Source organism: Heptranchias perlo, chromosome 12, assembly GCF_035084215.1.
Source record: "Heptranchias perlo isolate sHepPer1 chromosome 12, sHepPer1.hap1, whole genome shotgun sequence".
NCBI lineage: Eukaryota > Metazoa > Chordata > Chondrichthyes > Hexanchiformes > Hexanchidae > Heptranchias > Heptranchias perlo.
The window spans coordinates 37,849,931-37,875,581 of record NC_090336.1 but is presented as its reverse complement, the minus strand read 5'-3'; the positions used below and the strand labels follow the sequence as shown (position 1 = coordinate 37,875,581).

The 25,651-nt window shown below is 46.7% G+C and overlaps 1 protein-coding gene across 5 annotated transcripts in view; it reads right to left on the bottom strand.

The window, feature by feature from the left end:
- kmt5b (lysine methyltransferase 5B) overlaps nt 1–17,117 on the bottom strand; it is a 59,889-nt gene extending 42,772 nt beyond the window's left edge. For 2 of the 5 annotated variants that reach the window (XM_067993988.1, XM_067993992.1), the window contains exon 1: nt 16,618–16,729. The gene's annotated coding sequence lies outside the window, so the exon portion shown is untranslated. Of the gene's footprint in view, nt 1–16,023; nt 16,117–16,612; nt 16,730–17,072 lie in introns of those variants that run through there. The other 3 variants (XM_067993990.1, XM_067993989.1, XM_067993991.1) reach the window with 3 other exon arrangements.
- Nucleotides 17,118–25,651: the final 8,534 nt, after the last annotated feature.

The window sequence follows — 25,651 nt, the reverse complement described above, 5'->3', positions numbered from 1 at the left end:
TTATTTTCAATATAGTGTGTTCGGGAGGGAAGAGGTACATGCAAGATATCTGGAGTAGAGAATAAATGAGAGGGGCAACTATAAAATTACACTGATCCACAGTTGTATTGATAAAAGTAGTAAAATGCAAAAGCGAGATGGGCAAAGAATGAATTGTCCCCGGACATGTATTTTTTTATTATTTTGTCCAAATAGGGGAGCAATACTTAAGACAGTAGTTGTATTGCTACTTTCACAATGATACAAAAGTGACTGTTTTTAATGCATTTTGAGTTCAATCAAGGCAGCCTCCTGAAGGACGCTCTCATTTTTGCTCTAACAAAAAAATATGGCTGGGCAACTAGAGCTCCCCGCATGCACGAATACGCAGAGCTTTCTCCCGACATGCAGGTGCAACTCGATGCTTGTAATATAACTTGGGTTTTGCCAGTTGCTCTTTGAACTCTGCAGCTGCAGGTCTGACAATAATGCAGTATAATTGCAGCCCAAGTCTTCAACAGACATCTACCAGGTCTTCCCAAAGTCACTGAAATCTTTGAATCAGATTAGTGACATTCAGACAGCAGTAAAAGACAGTCCCTTTAAAGCATATGGTTCCCTAAGATGTTATCTGCTGAACACAATGAAGCCCTACTCCCCAAACTAGTCTTTACCAAGTAAGAAGATGCTGCCAGAGTCTCAGTAAAGGAAGATATTGTTGAAAGACTGGATGGGCTAAAAATTGATAAAAAGTTACTTGAAAGGCTAACTGTACTTAAAGTAGATAAGTTACCTGGTCCAGAAGGGATGCATCCTAGATTGCTGAGGGAAGTAAGGGTGGAAATTGCGGAGATACTAACCATAATCTTCCAAACATCCTTAGATACTGGGGTGGTGCCAGAGGGCTGGAGAATTGCAAATGTTACACCCTTGTTCAAAAAAGGATAAACCCAGCAACATTAGGCCAGTCAGTTTAACCTCAGTGGTGGGGAAACTTTTAGAAATGATAATCCGGGACAGAATTAACAGTCACTTGGACGAGTGTGGATTGATTAGGGAAAGCCGGCACAGATTTGTTAAAGGCAAATTGTGCTTAACTAACCTGAATGAGTTATTTGATGAGGTAACAGAGAGGGTAAAAGAGGGCAAGGCAGTTGATGTGGTGTATATGGACTTTCAAAAGGCGTTTGATGAAGTGCTGCATGGTAGGCTTATCATCAAGATTGCGGCCCATGGAATAAAGGGGGCAGTAGCAACATGGATGCAGAATTGGCTAAGGGACAGGAAACAGACAGTAGTGGTGAACGGTTGTTTTTCGGACTGGAGGGAGGTGTACAGTGGTGTTCCCCTGGGGTCGGTGCTGGGATCACTGCTTTTCTCGATATATATTAATGCCTTGGACTTGGGTGTACAGGGCACAATTTCCAAATTTGTAGATGACACAAAACTTGGAAGGGTAGTAAACAGTGAGGAGAATAGTGGTAGACTTCAAGAGGATATAGACAGGCTGGTGGCATGAGCGGACATGTGGCAGATGAAGTTTAACGCAGAAAAATGCTAAGTGATACATTTCGGTAGGAAGAACGAGGAGCGGCAGTATAAACTAAAGGGCACAACTCTAAAAGGGGTACAGGAACAGAGAGATCGGGGGGAAATACGTGCACAAATCGTTGAAGGTGGCAGGGCAGGTTGAGAAAGCAGTTAAAAGAGTATACGGAATCCTGGGCTTTATAAATAGAGGCATAGAGTACAAAAGTTTGGAAGTCATGATGAACCTTTATAAAAAACACTGGTCGGCCACAACTGGAGTATTGTGTCCAGTTCTGGGCCCGCACTTTAGGAAGGATGTGAAAGCCTTAGAGAGGGCGCAGAAGAGATTTACTAGAATGATTCCAGGGATGGAGGACTTTAATTACGTGGACAGACTGGAGAAGCTGGGGTTGTTCTCCTTGGAACAGAGACAGTTGCGAAGAGATTTGATAGAGCTATTCAAAATCATGAAGGGTCCAGACAGAGTAGATAGAGAGAAACTGTTCCCATTGGCGGAAGGATAAAGAATCAGGGGACATAGCTTTACGGTGATTGGCAAAAGAACCAAAGGTGACACGAGGAAGAACTTTTTTTTAAAACACAGCACGTGGTTAGGATCTAGAATGCACTGCACGAGGGGGTGGTGGAGGCAGATTCAATCATGGCCTTCAAAAGGGAACTGGATAAGTACTTGAAAGTTAAAAAATTTGCAGGGCTACGGGGATAGGGCGGGGGAGTGGGACTAGCTGGATTGCTCTTGCATAGAGCCGACGCGGACTCGATGGGCCGAATCGCCTCCTTCCGTGCTGTAACCTATGATTCTAGTACCACGATTACTAAAACATTTTTTCCACATACAGGACTTAAATACCTTCCCAGAAAGAGTCAAAGCAGCCACATTAATACAAAAAGGCAAAGATTTCACCTCCCATGAACATCAAAAAGAACAGATCCCTTCTCGGTAGCAACTGTAACATACCAACCAAAATCCTTGCCTAAGGTTGGGTACAGCGACCCACACACTAGTGCAACCAGAAGAAACAGATTTTAAATAAGGGTACTGCTCCAGAAGCACGACAAGGTAACTATTCAGCGTTGTACACCAACACAGTTAACACCAAGGTTCAACCCTCATAACTCTCAATCAAGAAGGCATTTGACATAGTGAAATGGGACTTCATGCTACTCAGACTCAAGAACAGCCTTCAGAAATACCTTGAGGATCTAGATCGGAACTCTCAGCTTGCACTTTAAATCCATAGCACACCAATTACTACCACCACCAAGTTTCTTGCCCTCACTCAAGGGGATAGGGTTGTTTCATTTTCATTGCCTTCTATTGCCTTAGAGCCACTATAAATGGCAAAAGGACAAACCAAAACAGCTTCAGAATGCAGACTGGAGGGGGCAGAGGAATTAAACAAACATAAAATACTTTGTGGTCTCAGTAGAATAAACTTATTGTGGGGCAAATATGTTCATTTTAGTTAGGCATTGTTTACTGGATTACTGTACAGTGAAACCAGTAAATTAAGGACACCCAAGGGACTTGCATTGGGTGTCCTTTATTTGCAGGTGTCCTTATTTGTAAAATGGTCACTGTACATACAGTAAACTGGATGAGCTAAATATCCCAGGATTGGCTGTATTTCCTGCAGCATTCCTTTTTTTCACCCTCACCTGGGATCTTGCCTAATTCTGGAGCCCTGCCAGCAGGGTGTGATTGCAGTTGTATTTCGGTTTCTTTGGGTTTCCCAGTTCATTGCCATCCTAGGATCCTTTTCCACTGAGGAAGGGATGCTCTGATCCTGGGAAGTGCAACGTTGGCAGCCTGCACAGGACGAGGTGGCTGCTGTAGGGCCGGAGCACCTGGGAGATCCCAGCCAAATTGCGGGGGGATTAACATCCTGCAGATTCTGCTACTGTTTGAAGTGCTGGGGGGTGGGTACTGGGTGCCTTAACTCTGGGTGGAGGCATTCCTGGAAGTTTGATTACATGACCTTCTGACCACGTTATTCAATTTAGCTTATAAAGGTTGGGTCTCCTGCAGTTGAGAATCTTAATTTGTGGTTTCACACCAGCAGCTGCAGTGTGAGACGTTCCAAGAACCAGGAGACCACCCATGAGCAGGCAAAGAGGAGCCCCCATTCCCCGGTTACCCCCCCCACCCCGCCCCCGGTCCCTCCCCCTCCGGACCCCACCCCGGTCCCCGATCGCTCTCCCTCCGCCCCCGAGCCCCGATCGCTCTCCCTCCGCCCCCGAGCCCCCATTCCCCGGTCGCCCTCCCTCCGCCCCCGAGCCCCCATTCCCCGGTCGCCCTCCCTCCGCCCCCGAGCCCCCATTCCCCGGTCGCTCTCCCTCCGCCCCAGAGCCCCCATTCCCCGGTCGCTCTCCCTCCGCCCCCGAGCCCCCATTCCCCGGTCGCTCTCCCTCCGCCCCCGAGCCCCCATTCCCCGGTCGCTCTCCCTCCGCCCCCGAGCCCCCATTCCCCGGTCGCTCTCCCTCCGCCCCCATTCCCCGGTCGCTCTCCCTCCGCCCCCATTCCCCGGTCGCTCTCCCTCCGCCCCCATTCCCCGGTCGCTCTCCCTCCGCCCCCATTCCCCGGTCGCTCTCCCTCCGCCCCCATTCCCCGGTCGCTCTCCCTCCGCCCCCATTCCCCGGTCGCTCTCCCTCCGCCCCCATTCCCCGGTCGCTCTCCCTCCGCCCCCATTCCCCGGTCGCTCTCCCTCCGCCCCCATTCCCCGGTCGCTCTCCCTCCGCCCCCGAGCCCCCTTTCCCCGGTCTCTCTCCCTCCGCCCCCGAGCCCCCATTCCCCGGTCTCTCTCCCTCCGCCCCCGAGCCCCCATTCCCCGGCCTCTCTCCCTCCGCCCCCGAGCCCCCATTCCCCGGTCTCTCTCCCTCCGCCCCCGAGCCCCCATTCCCCGGTCTCTCTCCCTCCGCCCCCGAGCCCCCATTCCCCGGTCTCTCTCCCTCCGCCCCCGAGCCCCCATTCCCCGGTCTCTCTCCCTCCGCCCCCGAGCCCCCATTCCCCGGTCTCTCTCCCTCCGCCCCCGAGCCCCCATTCCCCGGTCTCTCTCCCTCCGCCCCCGAGCCCCCATTCCCCGGTCTCTCTCCCTCCGCCCCCGAGCCCCCATTCCCCGGTCGCTCTCCCTCCGCCCCCGAGCCCCCATTCCCCGGTCGCTCTCCCTCCGCCCCCGAGCCCCCATTCCCCGGTCGCTCTCCCTCCGCCCCCGAGCCCCCATTCCCCGATCGCTCTCCCTCCGTCCCCGAGCCCCCATTCCCCAGTCTCTCTCCCTCCGTCCCCGAGCCCCCATTCCCCAGTCTCTCTCCCTCCGAACCCGAGCCCCCATTCCCCAGTCTCTCTCCCTTCGTCCCCGAGCCCCCATTCCCCAGTCTCTCTCCCTCCGCCCCCGAGCCCCCATTCCCCAGTCTCCATCTCTCCCTCTGCCCCCATTCCCTGTCTCCATCTCTCCCTCTGCCCCCAAGCCTCCATTCCCTGTCTCCATCTCTCCGAGTCCCCATTCCCCAGTCTCTCTCCCTCCGCCCCCGAGCCCCCATTCCCCAGTCTCTCTCCCTCCGCCCCCGAGCCCCCATTCCCCAGTCTCCATCTCTCCCTCTGCCCCCGAGCCCCCTTTCCCTGTCTCCATGTCTCCCTCTGCCCCCGAGCCCCCATTCCCTGTCTCCATGTCTCCCTCTGCCCCCGAGCCCCCATTCCCTGTCTCCATGTCTCCCTCTGCCCCCGAGCCCCCATTCCCTGTCTCCATCTCTCCCTCTGCCCCCAAGCCTCCATTCCCTGTCTCCATCTCTCCGAGTCCCCATTCCCCAGTCTCTCTCCCTCCGCCCCCGAGCCCCCATTCTCCAGTCTCTCTCCCTCCGCCCCCGAGCCCCCATTCCCCAGTCTCTCTCCCTCCGCCCCCGAGCCCCCATTCCCCAGTCTCCATCTCTCCCTCTGCCCCCGAGCCCCCATTCCCTGTCTCCATCTCTCCCTCTGCCCCCGAGCCCCCATTCCCTGTCTCCATGTCTCCCTCTGCCCCCATTCCCTGTCTCCATGTCTCCCTCTGCCCCCGAGCCCCCATTCCCTGTCTCCATCTCTCCGAGTCCCCATTCCCCAGTCTCTCTCCCTCCGCCCCCGAGCCCCCATTCCCCAGTCTCTCTCCCTCCGCCCCCGAGCCCCCATTCCCCAGTCTCCATCTCTCCCTCTGCCCCCGAGCCCCCATTCCCTGTCTCCATGTCTCCCTCTGCCCCCGAGCCCCCATTCCCTGTCTCCATGTCTCCCTCTGCCCCCGAGCCCCCATTCCCTGTCTCCATCTCTCCCTCTGCCCCCGAGCCCCCATTCCCTGTCTCCATCTCTCCGAGTCCCCATTCCCCAGTCTACCTCTCTCCCCCACCACTGTCCCCATTCTCCATCTCCTCCTGAGCCTCCATCTCCCTCCAACTCGAGGCCACCACACAATTTTGGGCCCCACCCACCCACCCCCCCCAAATTTCAGGGCTCCCGATTCTCATTTCCACCCTCACCTCCCACCCCACCTGGCAGTTCCCAGCTTTTGTGAAATGGAGAGATCTTTACTCAGAATCCATAGCGGCAGATATACCGCTCTATCCCTGGAATAGAGCCCCGCAAGCATTCACACTGAGATGGAGCAGTTTCTCTGCTGCTATGGATGCTGGGTAAGAAGATCTCCATTCCACAAAAGGCGTTTCTTTCACCCACTGCTGCCTCGCACTTACCTGCGTGTCCCGTGTTCTAAGTTGTAAACGGACTTGGTGCATTGAAAACTAACCATAGTTCGGAATTTACGAGTGTCTATGGCTTCAAGGTGCACCTTGTACCTATTACAATGCAAGTTATTTGGGATTGTCATTAAGTGTCCATTTTTTGGGGGTGTCCGTTTGTACAGGTTTGACTGTACTTGCAATGCTGCAGCTCGGATCAGCTCAGCATTTGGCCATAGCATCACAAGCATAGCCAGCAAGTACAGTACTCCATTAGCATGACTGAGTTGAAAGGCAAACAAAGCTTTAAACATCAAATACATGCAATGAATGTAGTGTAAAACCTTCCTGGAAATCAGCACCATGTCTACCATTTCTAAACAAAAGTTAACAGTTTTAAACAAGTCAGGCACCACTACTTTGCACAGCCATGAGCAATGAGCAATTCCCAGCTACAGAGTTGCAAGTATAATGCTCAAGTAACACCAGCAATGCAATCACAGACTCAAATAAACACTAGCTACCACTATAAATTACTTACCACTTCATTATCTCTTTCAATTTCAATGTTAACATGAATTCCATGAAACTGAATGGGACAGTAAAGTGAAAATTAATAGAAGTAGTTCAGGGTATTGCATTACTATCACCAGTTCCCAGTAACTTCAGGGACATAACATGGTCCATTACAAGCGACTGTACACTATAAAGATTTTCATTAAGGCAAGGTTATTGTATTAATAACACATGACTAAATGTGACCAGCCCTACCACCTCACTAGCTATAATTTTCTAACCATCAAGGACTTCATCCAGCTTTCCCAAAACATGTCCCTTGCACAGGGCATCCCTGTGTACATATGAGAATCCTATTCATTTGCATGATCAAAAACAGATGTGAGATATTTAGGAGGTGACAGCAACACCCACAGTCAACTCCCCTGAAAGTAGTTCCACAAGTATACATGCTGACCTGAACAAGTGGAGTATGTGTCATTTCTGGGGCTGGGGGCACAAATTCACCAACATAATTTCCCACCAGCCCCTCTTATTCTAAATGCTACAAGTTAGATTCCTGGCACATAACTTCTAGATTCCAGCTACATAACTTGTAAAAGTGCATCTCCTAATTCCTATAGGTAGGCAAGCGAATCAGAGTATCTCTCAGTTCCCTGTAAATCTCAAAATTAAAAGTAGACTTAACGTTCCAAACCCCAGACGTTATTAGTTAGCCCAATTTCAAGGAATTGTGGTTTGGAACTTTTCCAGACAAACTGAATGGCTGCCTGGGTATAGAGGCAGAGGCTTCCCATCCAGCCTATATCCTTGCACGACCATTAAAAGAACCCTGAAAAGAACAGAAGTCTAGAAGCACTCCACCCAAAGTTGCACTGAAGTTATCAACCAGCCCTTTGTTGTAAGTCACATTATCAAACCTCCTCCCTCCCAATCTAGTGCAATAAGGGAAATGGTTGGAGTGCTTATTACAAATAAATCTCAAGTCTAACATAATGGCATAATTGCTGGCTAGGCTAGCTCCTCCACATGATCATAACAGTCCAGCTGCTAGCTGACAAGTTCTCTCTCATCCAACTAGACCTGTTCTGGTACTTCATAACCAAGCACTTCCTTTGAGATGCAGCAACACTTCACAAACTCCAATCAACCCTGTTAGACCGATTCAGACTCAAAAGGTACAAAAACATATATCTCCGTCATCTCTGTAGATTCTGAACAGCATGAAGGAAGGCCAGGAATAAGACCTGGCTGCCAGCGAAAGCAGGAAACTATAGAATCAAGCCTTCAGAAATACAAGCAGCAAAATGCAATGAAAAAATATCAAATGTATCCTATCCCACCCAACACAGACTCCAACTCTCCAAGGAATTGGAATGAATGGTCAAGGAGAAAAGTAATTTTATGTTTCGCGTGTGAAGTGTCGTGCACTTCCAGCATTTTAAAAAAATTCCAGAGTACACAGTTCTTTTATGCCCCCACCCTGAAGGAACAGCAGCAAATAGCTGTTCAGGATAGATCACGGCCATGATTTTGTGATCCCTTCAGCTCAAACTGTTCAAAGACCCCATACATCACAATTCTTACCATTTGTACTCAGGAGGTTTGTGCCCCTAAGGAAGAATCTTGTTCTAAATTACAAAGCACCTTTGAGACACACAACAATTATAGTGAGCTTGGCCTCAACTTAAAGCTACAGAAGTACCAAGCAGCCTGGACCTCTTCCCAAGATCTATGCAAGATCCTAATCATAAACATTACAGCACTTCCAGAGGGAGGGCAATCTAACAGGAGAGGGAAGTTGAATACAACAGTGCGTAGCAGCCTCAGATGCCATATGCCCCTCCACCACTGACCACCTCATACATCTTAACCCCAACACCACTTTACTTTCCAATCCCTCTTGCCCTCTCCAAGCTCCTCTCGTATAAGAAACAAAGAACTTGCATTTATATAGCACCATTCACAACCTCAGGCGGTCCCAAAGTGCATTACAGCCAGTTTTTTGAAGTGAAGTCACTGTTGTAATGAGACCTACCACTAGCCCCCTGAACTTCTCCCCATCAACTTCTGGGCCAATCAACTACCTTAATGGCCTTTTCTGATCAGCCACTGTCCCTTTCCCTTTCAAAACCAATACTGCCACCTCTCTCCTCAAAACGATCATTCTTGATCTATACCCCTTCACCCCCCCACCCCCCAACTGCTGCCCTAGCTCTAACCTACCCTTCTTGTCTAAGGTGCTTAAACATTTTGTTACTTCCCAGCCTCTTCCACAACTATCTATTCGAATTCCTTTAGTCTAGTTTGTACCCTGCACCATGATTGTCCTGGTCAAAATCAACAATGATATCCTCTGTGACTGCAACCATGGCGCTTTATCCTTTCTTGATCTCTCTACAGCATTCAACACAATCAATTATGTCATCCTCCTCTACTGCCTTGGGACACCCTTTGCATTGTTCCACACTTACCTGTACTAATGTAGCTCCTGAAATAGCTTCCCCCACCCCCCCACCCCAGGTACTACACTGTAACTTTCAGAGTTCCCCAATGATCCACCAGTGATTCCCTTCTCTTCCTCATCTACTTCTATCCTGTGGTGACATTCTTAAATTCAGAGCCAGGTTCCGTATACATGCCGATGACACTCAGCTCTAGCTCTCCAACACTTCCTTCGACCATCTCCATGCTGCCATGACTGCCTGTTTGACATTATAGTGTGGATGAGTCAAAATTTCCTACAACTGAGCATCAGGAAGACCGAAGATACCATTTTCGGCCCCAACTAAAAACTCTGTACCCTTGCCACCAACTCCATTCTCCCTCTCTGGCAGCTCACTCAGGCTGAATCAGATTGCATGCAACCTCAGTGTTCTGTTGCACCCAGAGCTGAGCTTCAAACCAGTCTATTCACTACCAAGACTGCTTGTTTCCACTTTGCAACTGGACTGCCACCAAAACACCATGCCCTTGTCACTTCTAGACTCAACTTCTCCAATGCCCTCTTTGCCCACCCTTCATAAATTCTAAGTAATCCAAAACTCTGCTGTTTGCATCCATCATTCCCATCCTCATTGATTTATATTGGCTTCCTGTTCCCCAGTGGATCAAACTTAAAATCATCCTTCTCACCTCATCCTACCTCCACAACCATAGCCCCTCCCTTGTTCTCTGGTCTTCTGACCGTACGCACAGGCCAACTCCCCACCAACAGTGACAGAGCATACAGCCGTCTAGGTGCTACTCTGACACTCCAACCAAAACCCCTCCACCTTTATCTTCTTCACAGTTTTAAATGACTTCTCACTACACATCTCTTCAACCAAGCTTTGAGTCATTTCTTCTAACCCTCCCATAAAAGCTCAGTGCCACTTCTTTTTTCCTCCATTAAGTATCTTGGGACAGTTTCTACATTAAACGGTGCTATACAAATGCAAGTTGTTGTGGTTCTCCAGGCATCACAAGAGCAATACAACGCAAATGCATAATAAAGTAGGAAACACCCAAACCCCACTATTCATCTTGGCATCTGCTAACAAGATACCCAGACCTCCAGCATTCAATACAACTTAAGTACATGTAGCTGTATCAACAGCTTCATTGAATTAATGAATTGTAGCTGCAAATTAAGTGTAAGCAAACATGAAATTCCATGCCAAGGCAAAATTCTTAAAAAGTAAACTTTTAAAAGAAAAGTCATTGAACAATACTTTTTTTCAGTTTCCAGCAGCATTACACTGAGGAAAAAGTCTCAGACTTGATGTATTCCATTAGCTGGGTATGTTAGTAAACAGTAACCAATGGCTCATCAGGAATCATAACAAAACACTTTGCAAAGTTCACCCCTTCATCATAAATATTACTATATTATATACACAACAATCTTAATTACAGATTTGTCAGTTTAAACTGATCCCCCCCCCTCCTCATTTGCAAAGATGTGCTATTTTTTGGTTACTAGAGAATGCTTAATTCAATACAGCGAATAAATTTAGGAATAAGTCAATCTGTTCCAGATAATTCAAAGTGCTAAAACAATTCGATATCTAATAATTTAAATTAAGCAACAAAGTAGGAATTTGGTACTTTTTTTTAAAAAATCAGGTAGTTTGAGTTAAGTGACTTGGAATTAAGAGTAGTAGACTTTATTACAGGGCAAGCAAGTCTGAGAGAACAACCAAATTACCTGGAGCAAAAAGAACAAGTCCAAGTTTGGAGTTAAGAAAAAAAAATCACAATGCAGTCACCATTTTTAGGAAAAGTGGATTAAACCTGGCTTAATACACTAAATGCACATCGTGATGTGGGAAGCTGCAATGCGATTCAGTTCCATTCGCAACCCCTCAGATAATGAAGCAGTCTGTGCCCACATGCAGCAAGACCTGGACAACATCCAGGCTTGGGCTGATATGTGGCAAGTAACATTTGCGCCAGACAAGTGCCAGACAATGCCCATCTCCAACAAGAGAGTCTAACCACCTCCCCTTAACATTCAACGGCATTACCATCGCTGAACCCCCCACCATCAACATCCTGGGGGTCACCATTGACCAGAAACATATAAATACTGTGGCTACAAAAGGTCAGAGGCTGGGTATTCTGCGGCGAGTGACTCACTTCCTGACTCCCCAAAGCCTTTCCACCATCTACAAGGCACAAGTCAGGAGTGTGATGGAATACTCTCCACTTGCCTGGATGAGTGCAGCTCCAACAACACTCAAGAAGCTCGACACCATCCAGGACAAAGCAGCCCACTTGATTGGCACCCCATCCACCACCCGAAACATTCACTCCCTATACCACTGGCGCATCGTGGCTGCAGTGTGTATCATCTACAGCATGCACTCCAGCAAATTGCTAAAGCTTCTTCAACAGCACCTCCCAAACCCACGACCTCTACCACTTAGAAGGACGAGGGCAGCAGGCACATGGGAACAACGCCACCTGCACGTTCCCCTCCAAGTCACACAACATCCCGACTTGGAAATATGTCACCGTTCCTTCATCGTCGCTGGGTCAAAAAACTGGAACTCCCTACCTAACAGCACTGTGGGAGAACCTTCACCACACGGACTGCAGCGGTTCAAGAAGGTGGCTCACCACCACCTTCTCAAGGGCAATAAATGCTGGCTGGCCTTGAACGAGTAATAAAAAAATAAAAACTATATAATCATGATGGGACTATTAACCATGCAGTGGACAAAGCAGAATCCAGTGGCCCCCAGTAGTGAGTAACACAATCTTATCAGTTAGATTATTCTACAACAAAGATTTTTTTTGAATACATAACTGAAACTATACTAACAAGTCATCTACTTACATTTTATATTTTCTGAAATTATCTCTGTATATACTCGTCTCATCAAGATACAGAGACCATATTCCTGTCACCTGTATCCCCAATGTCAGATGTCCTCTGTGCTTTACTACACCTATGACATGGCACACGATTGTTGTTTACAACTATACTTCCTCGTCATAACGGGATACTTACACATTCATAAACAGAAACCAAGTGGAAGGGGAATTTTTTTTGAAGTCATGATTTAAGATTTCTCGAAGTAACATGACTGAAAATGAATTAAATTTATAAGGGGAGGTTCTCAATTATTTGAGGGGGTTGTTCTAAACGCAGACACAGTGAACAGAGGACCATACGTCATTCATTCATTTACTGTTTGTGGGACCTTGCTGTGTGCAAATTCAGTGCCATTTTTTCTTACATAACATAACATTTTCTTTGAGTCAAGAATTGGAGTTAGAGGACATACATAGATCCAGCTGGCGAATTTTAAGTAGAAAATTTTACTCCGACCCTCAACATTAACAGTTGTCCTCATCATTAGATATTTTGTTTAATATAACCATACTCTGCAATTCAATGTTTATAATTTCATGTTATTAACTTTACTGTGAATAAGAGGTTCAGTACATGTTCTTTGTATTACTATATATGCTATTATACTATTACAGTCTAAGAAACCACTTCAAAAACAACGAATAATTATAAACAGAATCTTACATCACTGCAAGGACACAAGCTCCTTTATAAGTCACATACCTACAGCTTGTTAACAATTTGATTAAACAGGTCCTCCAATTCTCAGCTACTGGTAAAATATTTTTATTCCAGTACGTTGATGAAAAAGCATAAAGCAAATGTTTTATCACCAAAACCATTACCCTCTCTCACCCTGGTCGTTCCCCTTGAAATAGCCATCATCTCTGCTCCCTTAAGTCCAAGGGACGCAGACTTGTTTATGGCAGACAACTGGTTTAGCCATTCATTGCTAGATCTGGCTGGGCCTCATAAAGCACTATCAGGTCCTGCTCTCCTCTGCCAAAACCATTCACTATTCCAGGATCATCCTGGAATGCAAAGATAATCCCCGTCTTCTCTTCACTACAAACCATCTTCTTAAACCCCTCTCCCCTGCCTCCTCCACCAAGTGCGAGAAGCTCGAGGACTTCTTTGTCACTAAGATTGAGAGCATCCGTTCAGCTGCTTCCCTCCCTTCCCTTAGCCCACCAAGCCAAACTTACCCTATGGTTCCATCCCGCCCTAGCCTTGAACTCAAATCTTTCTCTAGTTTCTTTCCTATCTCCTCATGCCCTCTCCAAGCTCATCTTGACCGTGAGACCCACCTCCTGCTCCCTCGACCTTATTCCCACCAAACTGCTGACCACCCAACTTCCTTCCTGGCCCCCATGTTAGCTGATATTGTTAACTGTTCCCTCTCCTCAGGTACTGCCCCCTCCTCGTCAAATCTGCCACCATCCACCCCCCTCCTCAAAAAACCCACCCCTGACCCGTCAGTCCTTGCAAACTACTGGCCATCTCCAACCTTCCTTTCCTCTCCAAAGTCCTTGACCATGCAGTCGCCTCCCAATTCTGTGCCCATCTTTCCCGCAACTCCATATTTGAATCCCTCCAATCAGGTTTCTGCCCCTGCCACAGTACTGAAACTGCCCTTATTAAAGTCACAAACGACATCCTATGTGACTGTGACCATGGTAAACTATCCCTCCACAACTTATCGGCAGCCTTTGGCATGGTTGACCACACCATCCTCCTCAGTCGTCCAGCTGGGTGGGACTGTGCTTGCCTGGTTCCATTCTTATCTATCCAGTAAAAGCCAGAGAATCACCTGCATTGGCTTCTCTTCCTACTCCCCCGCCATTACCTCTGGAGTCCCCCAAGGATCTATCCTTGGCCACCTCCTATTTCTCATCTACATGCTAGCCCTTGGCAACATCATCTGAAAACACATCAGGTTCCACATGTACACTAATGACACCCAGCTCTACCTCACCACCACTTCCCTCGACTTCACCACTCTCTCTGATTTATCACACTGCTTGTCTGACATCCTGTACTGGATGATCAAAGATTTCCTCCAACTAAATATTGGGAAGACCAAAGCCATTGTCTTCGGTCCCCACCACAAACTCCGTTCCCTAGCCACCAACTTCATCCTTCTCCCTGGCTACTGTCTGAGGCTGAACCAGACCGTTCACAACCTTGGTGTCCTATTTGACCCGGAGATGAGCTACCGACCACATATCCGTTCCATCACCAAGACCACCTAATTCCACCTCCATAACATCGTGCGTCTCTGCCCCTGCCTCAGCTCATCCACTGCTGAAACTTTCATCCATGACTTTGTTACCTCTATTCCAATGCTCTCCTGGTTGGCCTCCCAGCTTTCACCCTCCATAAACTTGAGCTCATCCAAAACTCTGCTGCCCCTATCCTAACTCGCACCAAGTCCGGTTCACCGATCACCACTGTGTTCGCTGACCTACACTGGCTCCTGGTCTGGGAATGCCTCGATTTTAAAATTCTCATTCTTTTTTTCAAATCCCTCCATGGCATCGCCCCTCCCTATCTCCATAACCTCCTCCAGCCCTACAACCCTCCAAGATCTCTGCGCTCCTCCAATTCCTGCCTCTTGCGCATCTCTCGATTTTAATCACTCCACCATTGGCGGCCGTGCCTTCAACTGCCTAGGTCCTGAACTCCGGAATTCCTTCCCTAACCTTCTCCACCTCTCTCTCCTCCTTTAAGACACTCCTTAAAACCTACCTCTTTGACCAAGCTTTTGGTCACCTCTCCTTACGTGGGTCGGTGTCAAGTTTTACTTGAAAAATTGCTCCTGTGAAGCGACTTGGGACATTTTACCAAGTTAAAGGTGCTATATAAATGCAAGTTGTTGTTGTAGTCGTGATCCACATTTACCTATTCTATAGTTTACTCTCATGTATAAGGTCACCTCCCCGCCCCCCCCCCCCCCTCAAGTTTCTCAACTCTTTCCTCATAACCATGTCCTCTGACACAAGCTGTGTGAAGGAAAAGTACGAGTCTGTTTTCGGGGCTTGAGTTTATTTATCAGTGACAGGACAACATCTAAAGTGTGGTCTGACCAAGCACTCTTAAGTTTAAGCATGACTTTCTCAGGCTTGAACTCTACTACTTTCCACTATATTGTTTTTGAAAAAACTCCAATTTAAATCTAAAGTTACATATTCAAAATTTCATGTTAACTCAATTGGTGTAATATACATTAAAACACATTCTCTGCTCACTGCATGTTTATTTTCATTTTTGCAAATAAACACACACTTTTCTGGGAACCAACCATTAATAGTAGAAAAAATATTTTATATCTTTATACCATGTTATGTACTTATTTATCACATACACATACAAATTTATCTAGAGGTTGGTTACACACATACAATAAGTAGAATTCCCTTTCAAGAGTTAGTGAGATCTCCCACATATCCCAGTCATACAGTTAAGAACAGGAGGCTATATTCTGCATCCCACATAAATTCCAATCATTGCAATAGTGCAAGAAAATAACAATGGTTACGGGGAAATTCTCTCCAACTTTCACCTACTGTAGAAGAGTATAAACACTTAGTATATTTATATAATACGGCAACGTTGATCGGACCGCATACAGAATGACTGACTACACCGTACCATGCCGGATCTGTCAGTATAGTAGATTTCTTACCCTTGACCTCAACACGAAACAGAGACGTAACATGATTTAGAGAGTTTGCAGTTCTCTCTCGATACCTCACTGCCCCCTTCCGATTGAAATGGAAAGGAAACCTCAGCAACAAACCCAAAGCTAGTTTCTGGACAATTTGCAGCAAGTCGAAAGAAACACAGGGGAGAATAAAACCCTCGACAACCAAAGGCAAACGCCACGTTACACAAAAAAAAAACAAATAATAAAAAAGGCTCCAACTTATACTGAGAGTTACCAGCATTTAATCCTATTTTGCCAAATGGCACGTTTCCTTTCTCCTCCACCTGGCGGCGCGTGTGATTCTTTAAAATTGGTTAGTCTCTTTAAATCATCAAGATATATATATATATATACACACACACACACACACATATATATCATACAAAGACAAGAGAATGTAGAAATTTAAACTTACACCTGTCAACAAAACACAAAAAAAAAACCCACTCACGGCAAGGGAAACAAATCCAGCCTTAAAAAGTTACTGTTAAAAACAAATTGCAGTTAAAGCAGACGATGGAAAGTGAAGTTAAAACCGGTTCCATTTTGTATCACTAACAGAGAGAGAGAAAGAGAGAGGAGAAAAAAATAAAAGAAAAAAATTTTCAGGCCGAAAGCGAAGCCTCCCCATAAACTTGATCTCCAGGACAGTCGCTGCCGGCTCCCCTCTCCTTCCCGCCCCGTGACGCTGCCGCTGTAAACAATTCCCCACTCGTTCAAGAAGCAGCCAGAAAAAAAAAAGTAGTAAAGAATTTTCTATCTTTTTTTTTCAAAAAAAAACACACACAAACACACACACAAACCCCGGCCACCATTTCTCACACCTTACCCAACTTCTCTGCTTTCTGCGACCAGAGGGGGCGAACATAAATACGACGAACGCCCAAGTCGTCTTTTTTTTTTCTTTTTAATTTAAACTCCCCTTCTCTTTTTTTTTTCCTTTCCCTCCCACCACCCCCCCGCCGCCGCCGCCGCCGCCGCCGCCGCCCCACTCCACTCCACTCTCAGGAGGAGCCGGGTATCTCCGTCCAAATTTGTGGGACAATTTCTAGAAAATTAACATTATAATTCAACATGGCGGCGGCCGGCTGACAGCGGCTCCCGCAGCAAAACGGCAAAGTAATCCCGCAAATAGTCCGCTCCCCTCCAGCCGTCCGGCGGCCGCTCCGTCACCGGACCCACAACAACAACAGAAAAATAAAACAACACACACACACACACACCGCCGCCTCGCATACAACTTTCCTCCTGTAGAAGAAAGGCGGACCGAAAGGTTTTTTTTACCGGTTTTGATGTTTTTTTTTGAACCAGGGTGCGGTTGCTTTTTTTTTATTATTAATTTAAATCCCCTCTCATCCAACCCGCGGACGGATACAAAAAAAAAGTTCCTCCCTCGCTCTCGCTCTCTCACTCCAAACAATCCATTTCCCTTTAACATTACAACCATGATGACAAGATAGCCAGATCTTCGGGCTGCAGCTCCTCTCTACTTTTCAATTCATGCATTTTTTTCACAAAAAAAAACAAGCCAGGGCATTTATTTTTTTAAAGAGCATTACAGAATCTTCCCCCTTGGTTGCATTAACATTATTGGGAACTTAAGTCCAGTAACATGTAGTATATTTTTGTTTTGCTTTTTTTTTCTCTTCATAGTGTGGGGTTGGTAGGATTATTTCTCTCATTCTCTTCCCCCCACCCTTCCAAGAAAAAAAAAAGCTACTGGTTTGTGCTGTTGCAAAGTAAATTAAACCCCTAAGCACTTGTTCCATCGGGAGACAGGATTCAGGAGGGAGAAATCAATCATCACAGCAACAGTCTACTAGAAACAAGGGGTTTTGTCCTTACATTATTGATAGAGGGAAGTTGCAAATAAATTATGTCACGGTCGCACACAATTTACTCTGAGTAAAGAAGATCACAAACTTAGAGTCTCATCGGCGTCACTATTTCACTTTAGTATGGAGTGGGCACTGTTGTGGGCTTTTAAAGGGTATTGCTGTGTTACCTCAACTTAAAGAGGTATTTCATATAATAGGGTTTGGTCTAATTTTGATTATGGAGTATTATTTGACATTATGTTATCAAAAAATAAATATTAGTTCTTTACGGTTTCACTATAAAGTTGCTGTCACTTTTCAAAAATTCATTTCATTTATATCTTCCAAACACTGAACAAAGGTGTCCTGAAGTTAATGGAATTAATTTTCAAACAAAAGGAAAAGCTTCTTCCCCTCCTAGAATCATAGAACGATACAGCACAGAAGGAGACCATTCGACCCATTGTGTCAGTGCTGGCTCTATACTCCCCTACCCTTTCCCCCTAGCCCTGCAAATTTTTCCCCTTCGAGTATTTATCCAATTCCCTTTTGAAAATTATTACTGAATCTGCTTCCGCCACCCTTTCAGGCAGCACAATCCAGATCATAACTACTCGCTGCGTAAAAATGTTTTTCCTCATGTTGCCTCTGGTTCTTTTGCCAATCACCTTAAATCCGTGCCCCCTGGTTCTCGACCCTTCCGCCAATGGAAACAGTTTCTCCTTATTTACTTTGTCTAAACCCTTCATGATTTTGAACACCTCTATCAAATTCCCACTTAATCTTCTCTGCTCTAAGGAAAACAACCCCAGCTCTATAGTCTCTCCACATAACTGCAGTCCCGCATCGCTGGTATCATTCTAATAAATCTCCTCCACACCCTCACTAAGGCCTTGACATCCATGCTAAGGTGTGGTACCCAGAATTAGACACAGTATCCCAGCTGGGGCCTAACCAGTGATTTTTAAAGATTTAGCATAACTTCCTTGCTTTTGTATTCTATGCCTATGTTTATAAAGCCAAGGATCCTGTATGCTATTTTAACAGCCTTTCCAACATGTCATGCCACCATCAAAGATTTGTGTACATACACCATCAGGTCTCTCTGTTCCTGCACCCCTTTAAAATTGTACCATTTAGTTTATATTGCCTCTTCTCATTCTCTCTATCAAAATGCATTACCTCACATTTCTCTGCATTAAATTTCATCTGCCATGTGTCGGTCCTCCTGAAGTCTGTTACTATTCTCTTCACTGTTTACTACATTTCCGAGTTTCATGTCATCTGCTCTTGTAGCCACAGTATTTATGTGGCTGGTCCAGTTAAGTTTCTGGTCAATGGTGACCCCCAGGGTGTTGATGGTGGGGGATTTGGCAATGGTAATGCCATTGAATGTCAAGGAGAGCTGGTTAGACTCTCTCTTGTTGGAGATTTTCATACCCTGGCACTTGTCTGGCACCTTTCTGAAATTTGGCTGCAAATTTGCTCCTCTATCTCCTTCCCACTATTTGGTGGCCTATATTGTACACCCAGCAGCGTAATAGCTCCTCGATTGTTTCTTATTTCAAATCAAATAGATTCTGTCTTTGAACCCTCAAGTACATCATTCCTTTCTAGTACTGTAATAGTATCTTTGATCAATACTGCCACCACCAACCCCCCCTCCCCACCCTCTCTCCTGTATTTCCTTCCCGATCTTTCCTGAATACTTTGTAGCCAGGAATATTAAGTTCCCAATCCTCCCCTTGTTTGAACCAGGCCAAGCTCCATAAATTGCCACCATATCATAATCCTATGTGGCAATTTGTACCTGCAGCTCACCAACCTTATTTACCACGCTCCAGGCATTTACGCACACGCACTCCAAACCCATCCTAGTCTGCCTTGCATTTCTCATATTTCTGAATACTCTTTTTTCTAATGCTGGTTGCCTCTCCCAATCCTCTGTACACCTTGTTTCTCCTCTCCAATGCTTCATCTTGGTGCCTTTCCCCCTGCCAAATTAGTTTATCTTACTTTTTTTTTCGTTCATGGGATGTGGGCGTCGCTGGCAAGGCCAGCATTTATTGCCCATCCCTAATTGCCCTTGAGAAGGTGGTGGTGAGCCACCTTCTTGAACCGCTGCAGTCCGCGTGGTGAAGGTTCTCCCACAGTGCTGTTAGGTAGGGAGTTCCAGGATTTTGACCCAGCGACGATGAAGAAACGGCGATATATTTCCAAGTCGGGATGGTGTGTGACTTGGAGGGGAATGTGCAGGTGGTGTTGTTCCCATATGCCCGCTGCCCTTGTCCTTCTAGGTGGTAGAGGTCGCGGATTTGGGAGGAGCTGTCGAAGAAGCCTTGGTGAGTTGCTGCAGTGCATCCTGTGGATGGTACACACTGCAGCCACGGTGCGCCGGTGGTGAAGGGAGTGAATGTTTAGGGTGGTGGATGGAGTGCCAATCAAGCGGGCTGCTTTGTCCTGGATAGTGTTGAGCTTCTTGAGTGTTGTTGGAGCTGCACTCATCCAGGCAAGTGGAGAGTATTCCATCATACTCCTGATTTGTGCCTTGTAGATGGTGGAAAGGCTTTGGCGAGTCTGGAGGTGAGTCACTCACTGCAGAATACCCTGCCTCTGACCTGCTCTTGCAGCCACAATATTTATGTGGCTGGTTCAGTTAAGTTTCTGGTCAATGGTGACACCCAGGGTGATGATGGTGGGGGATTCAGTAATGGTAATGCCATTGAATGTCAAGGAGAAGTGATTAGACTCTCTCTTGTTGGAGATGGTCATTACTTGGCACTTGTTTGGTGCGAATGTTACTTGTCACTTATCAGCCCAAGCCTGGATTTTGTCCAGGTCTTGCTGCGGCAGGCACGGACTGCTTCATTGTCTGAGGGGTTGCAAACTGAACACTGTGTAATCATCAGCGAACATCCCCATTTCTGACCTTATGAGGGAGGGAAGGTCATTGATGAAGCAGCTGAAGATAGTTGGGCCTAGGACACTGCCCAATACTCACTATACTCACTAGCATGTGGAACTGGGAGTAATCCAAACATTACTACCTTTCAGGTCCTGTTCTTTAACTTACTCCCTGACTCCTGAAACTCTGACTGCAGGATCTCAACTCTTTTCCTTCCTATGTTGTTGCTGCCAACATGGACCAAGATTCTGTTTGTTCCCCTTCCTCCTGCAGAATGTTCTGCACCCGTTCTGTGATATCCTTTACCCTGGGACCAGAGAGGCAACACACTGTACTGGGACCTCTATTAAAGTTAGGGGAATTGATCAACATTGATGGAGATGTTGATCCAAAGAAACAAATGCATAAAAAACATTTAAAAACTGAGCCCGATATTTATCTGGATCAGGCAGACAAGTGCTGACGTAGGAGAGACAGCAACATCAGGAAAGATACGGGTACGGTAGCATAGTGGTTATGTTACTGGACTAGTAATCCGGAGTCATGAGTTCAAATCCTGCTATGACAGCTGGGGAATTTAAATTCAAATAATTAAATAAAAAATCTGGAATTAAAATACTAGTACCAGTAATGGTGGCCATGAAACTATCGGATTGTCGTAAAAACCCATCTGGTTCTGAAACCTGCCGTCCTTACCCGGTCTGGCCTATATGTGACTCCAGACCCACAGCAATGTGGTTGATTCTTAATTGCCCTCTGAAATGGCCTAGCAAGCCACTCAGTTGTAAAATCTCACGACGAAAAGTTCCAATAAGAATAAAACCGGACGGACCACCCGGCATCGGACCACTAGGCACCGGACATGACAATGGCAAACCAAGCCCAGTTGACCTTGCAAAGTCCTCCTCACTAACATCTGTGGACTTGTGCCAAAATTGGGAGAGCTGTCCCACAGACGAGTCAAGCAACAGCCTGACATAGCCATACTCACAGAATCATATCTTTCAGCCAACGTCCCAGACTCTTCCATCACCATCCCTGGGTATGTCCAGTCCCACTGGCAGGACAGACCAACCAGAGGTGGCGGTACAGTGATATACACTCAGGAGGGAGTGGCCCTGGGAGTCCTCAACATTGACTCTGGACCCCATGAAATCTCATGGCATCAGGTCAAACATGGGCAAGGAAACCTCCTGCTGATTATTACCTACTGCCCTCCCTCAGCTGATGAATCAGTCCCCCTCCATGTTGAACACCACTTGGAGGAAGCACTGAGGGTAGCAAGGGCACAGAACGTACTCTTGGTGGGGGACTTCAATGTCCATCACCAAGAGTGGCTCGGTAGCACCACTACTGACCGAGCTGGCCGAGTCCTGAAGGACATAGCTGCCAGACTGGGCCTGCGGCAGGTGGTGAGTGAACCAACACGAGGGAAAAACTTACTTGACCTCGTCCTCACCAATCTACCTGTCACAAATGCATCTGTCCATGACAGTATTGGTAGGAGTGACCACCGCACAGTCCTCGTGGAGATGAAGCCCCGTCTTCGCACTGAGGACACCATCCAACGTGTTGTGTGGCACTATCACCGTGCTAAATGGGATAGATTCAGAACAGATCTAGCAGCACAAAACTGGGCATCCATGAGGCGCTGTGGGCCATCAGCGAGCAGCAGAATTGTATTCCAGCACAATCTGTAACCTCATGACCCGGCATATTCCTCACTCTACCATTACCAACAAGCCAGGGGATCAACACTGGTTCAATGAGGAGTGTAGAACAGCATGCCAGGAGCAGCACCAGGCGTACCTAAAAATGAGGTGCCAACCTGGTGAAGCTACAACTCAGGACTACATGCATGCTAAACAGCGGAAGCAACATGCTATAGACAGAGCTAAGCGATTCCACAACCAACGGATCAGATCAAAGCTCTGCAGTCCTGCCACATACAGTCGTGAATGGTGGTAGATAATAAAACAAATAACGGGAGGAGGAGGCTCTGCAAACATCCACATCCTCAATAATGGCGGAGTCCAGCATGTGAGTGCAAAAGACAAGGCTGAAGCGTTTGCAACCATCTTCAGCCAGAAGTGCCAAGTGGATGATCCATCTCGGCCAACTCCCGATATCCCCACCATCACAGAAGCCAGTCTTCAGCCAACTCGATTCACTCCACGAGATATCAAGAAACGGCTGAGTGCACTGGATACAGCAAAGGGTATGGGCCCTGACAACATTCCAGCTGTAGTGCTGAAGATTTGTGCTCCGGAACTAGCTGCGCCTCCAGCCAAGCTGTTCCAGTACAGCTACAACACTGGCACCTACCCGACAATGTGGAAAATTGCCCAGGTATGTCCTGTCCACAAAAAGCAGGACAAATCCAATCCGGCCAATTACCGCCCCATCAGTCTACTCTCAATCATCAGCAAAGTGATAGAAGGTATCGTCGACAGTGCTATCAAGTGGCACTTACTCACCAATAACCTGCTCACCGATGCTCAGTTTGGGTTCCGCCAGGACCACTCGGCTCCAGACCTCATTACAGCCTTGGTCCAAAATGGACAAAAGAGCTGAATTCCAGAGGTGAGGTGAGAGTGACTGCCCTTGACATTAAGGCAGCATTTGACCGAGTGTGGCACCAAGGAGCCCCTAGTAAAATTGAAGTCAATGGGAATCAGGGGGAAAACTCTCCAGTGGCTGGAGTCATACCTTGCACAAAGGAAGATGGTAGTGGTTGTTGGAGGCCAATCATCTCAGCCCCAGGACATTGCTGCAGGAGTTCCTCAGGGCAGTGTCCTAGGCCCAACCATCTTCAGCTGCTTCATCAATGACCTTCCCTCCATCATAACGTCAGAAATAGGGATGTTCGCTGATGATTGCACAGTGTTCAGTTCCATTTGCAACCAATCAGATAATGAAGCAGTCCAAGCCCGCATGCAGCAAGACTTGGACAACATCCAAGCTTGGGCTCATAAGTGGCAAGTGACATTCACGCCAGATAAGTGCCAGGCAATGACCATCTCCAACAAGAGAGAGTCTAACCACCTCCCCTTGACATTCAACGGCATTACCATCGCCGAATCCCCCACCATCAACATCCTGGGGGTCACCATTGACCAGAAACTTAACTGGACCAGCCACATAAATACTGTGGCTACAAGAGCAGGTCAGAAGCTGGGGTATTCTGCGGCGAGTGACTCACCTCCTGACTCCCCAAAGCCTTTCCACCATCTACAAGGCACAAGTCAGGAGTGTGATGGAATACTCTCCACTTGCTTGGATGAGTGCAGCTCCAACAACACTCAAGAAGCTCGACACCATCCAGGACAAAGCAGTCCGCTTGATTGGCACCCCATCCACCAACCTAAACATTCACTCCCTTCACCACCGGCGCACACTGGCTGCAGTGTGTACCATCCACAGGATTCACTGCAGCAACTCGCCAAGGCTTCTTCGACAGCTCCTCCCAAACCCATGACCTCTACCACCTAAAAGGACAAGAGCAGCAGGCACATGGGAATAACACCACCTGCACGTTCCCCTCCAAGTCACACACCATCCCGACTTGGAAATATATCGCCATTCCTTCATCGTCGCTGGGTCAAAATCCTGGAACTCCCTACCTAACAGCACTGTGGGAGCACCTTCACCACACCGACTGCAGCGGTTCAAGAAGGCGGCTCACCACCACCTTCTCAAGGGCAATTAGGGATGGGCAATAAATGACGGCCTCGCCAGCGACGCCCACATCCCATGAACGAATAATAAAAAAAAAATTTGCTTGCTGATGGGTTACCACTTCTAAAGGATCTCAAATTATTTTTAAAATATTTATTCTTGTTTTCTTTTCTTATTTAGGTCTTCATGTTGCACAACATTCCCCAGTTGAGAGGTGCAGTTCGATGGTATGCTCCCAAGTCTATTTCATTACCATTTGTGAGCTAAGAATAAGCAAAAGCAAGCCAAGGCTGGTCTTGTACACTCTTAGCTCCCATGCGGATTTGGATAGATCTGGGAGCATTTAATCTCTCCTCTTGACTTGGAAATGTTGCACAATGTGGAGACCTAAATAAGGAGAGAAAACACTGACTTTATCTCCTGCTGGTTGGCACCTCAGTGTATGTAAAGGTTAGTACAAGTGAAATTGATTAATACCAATTAACTAATTAACTGGGCATTCGTCTCACTGTTGGTTGTGGGTCCTTTCTGTCCACAAGTTATTTGCCATGTTTACCTTTGTAAAATCAACAGTGACTACATTTCAAAATGTAATTTATTGGCTGTGAAGGGGTTTGGGACATCCTGAAGATGTGAAAGGTGCTATATAAATGCAAGTCTTTCTTCCTTTAAAGCTCAGTGTACTCTAACCAATCTTTTGGAGGAGACATTAAATTGAGGCCTCATCCTGTCTACTCAGGTGGACATAAAAGATCCCAAGGCACTATTTGAAGAAGAGTAGGAAGTTCTCCTGGTAGCTTGTCCAACATTCTTTTCTCAACCCACACCGCCAAAATCAGATTAACTGGTCATTTATCCCATTTACTGTTTGTAGGATATTGCTGTGCATAAGCTCAATTTCATATTTGCTACATAACAGCAGTAACTGTACTTCAAAAGTAATTGTAAAGGGCTTTGGACTGTCCTAAGTATATGATAAGGTGCTGTATACATGAAGTTTCTTTCATTCTTTCTTTCTTTCTTTCATCTTTCACTCCCACTGAGAAGAGCACCGCTTCCATCCGAATGACATTTCCATTTGTCACAACAGCCATGTAGCCTTTCCAAATGAGACTGCCAATTTAGTGCTCACACATAGTAAATTATTGGCAGTTTTGTTTGTGGACTCACCATCACTGGGAATTAAGTTAATATTGTAATGTAAACACTTGGGATCTTTACGGCTACAATGAAAGATAAGTTTAATCACAAGATCACAAGATAATTACAAATGAGGAACACCATTTGGCCGCTCTTAATTCATCATCCAGAGATATCCGTACATTTTCCCCCTATTGTAGCATCCAATCGTTTCTTCAATTGAGTATTTTTACTTTAGAGTGGTCCATTTCCTTTTCCATAGCAATTCTAAACCTTATGATACTATGATCGCTGTTCCCTAAATGTTCCCCCACTGACACTTG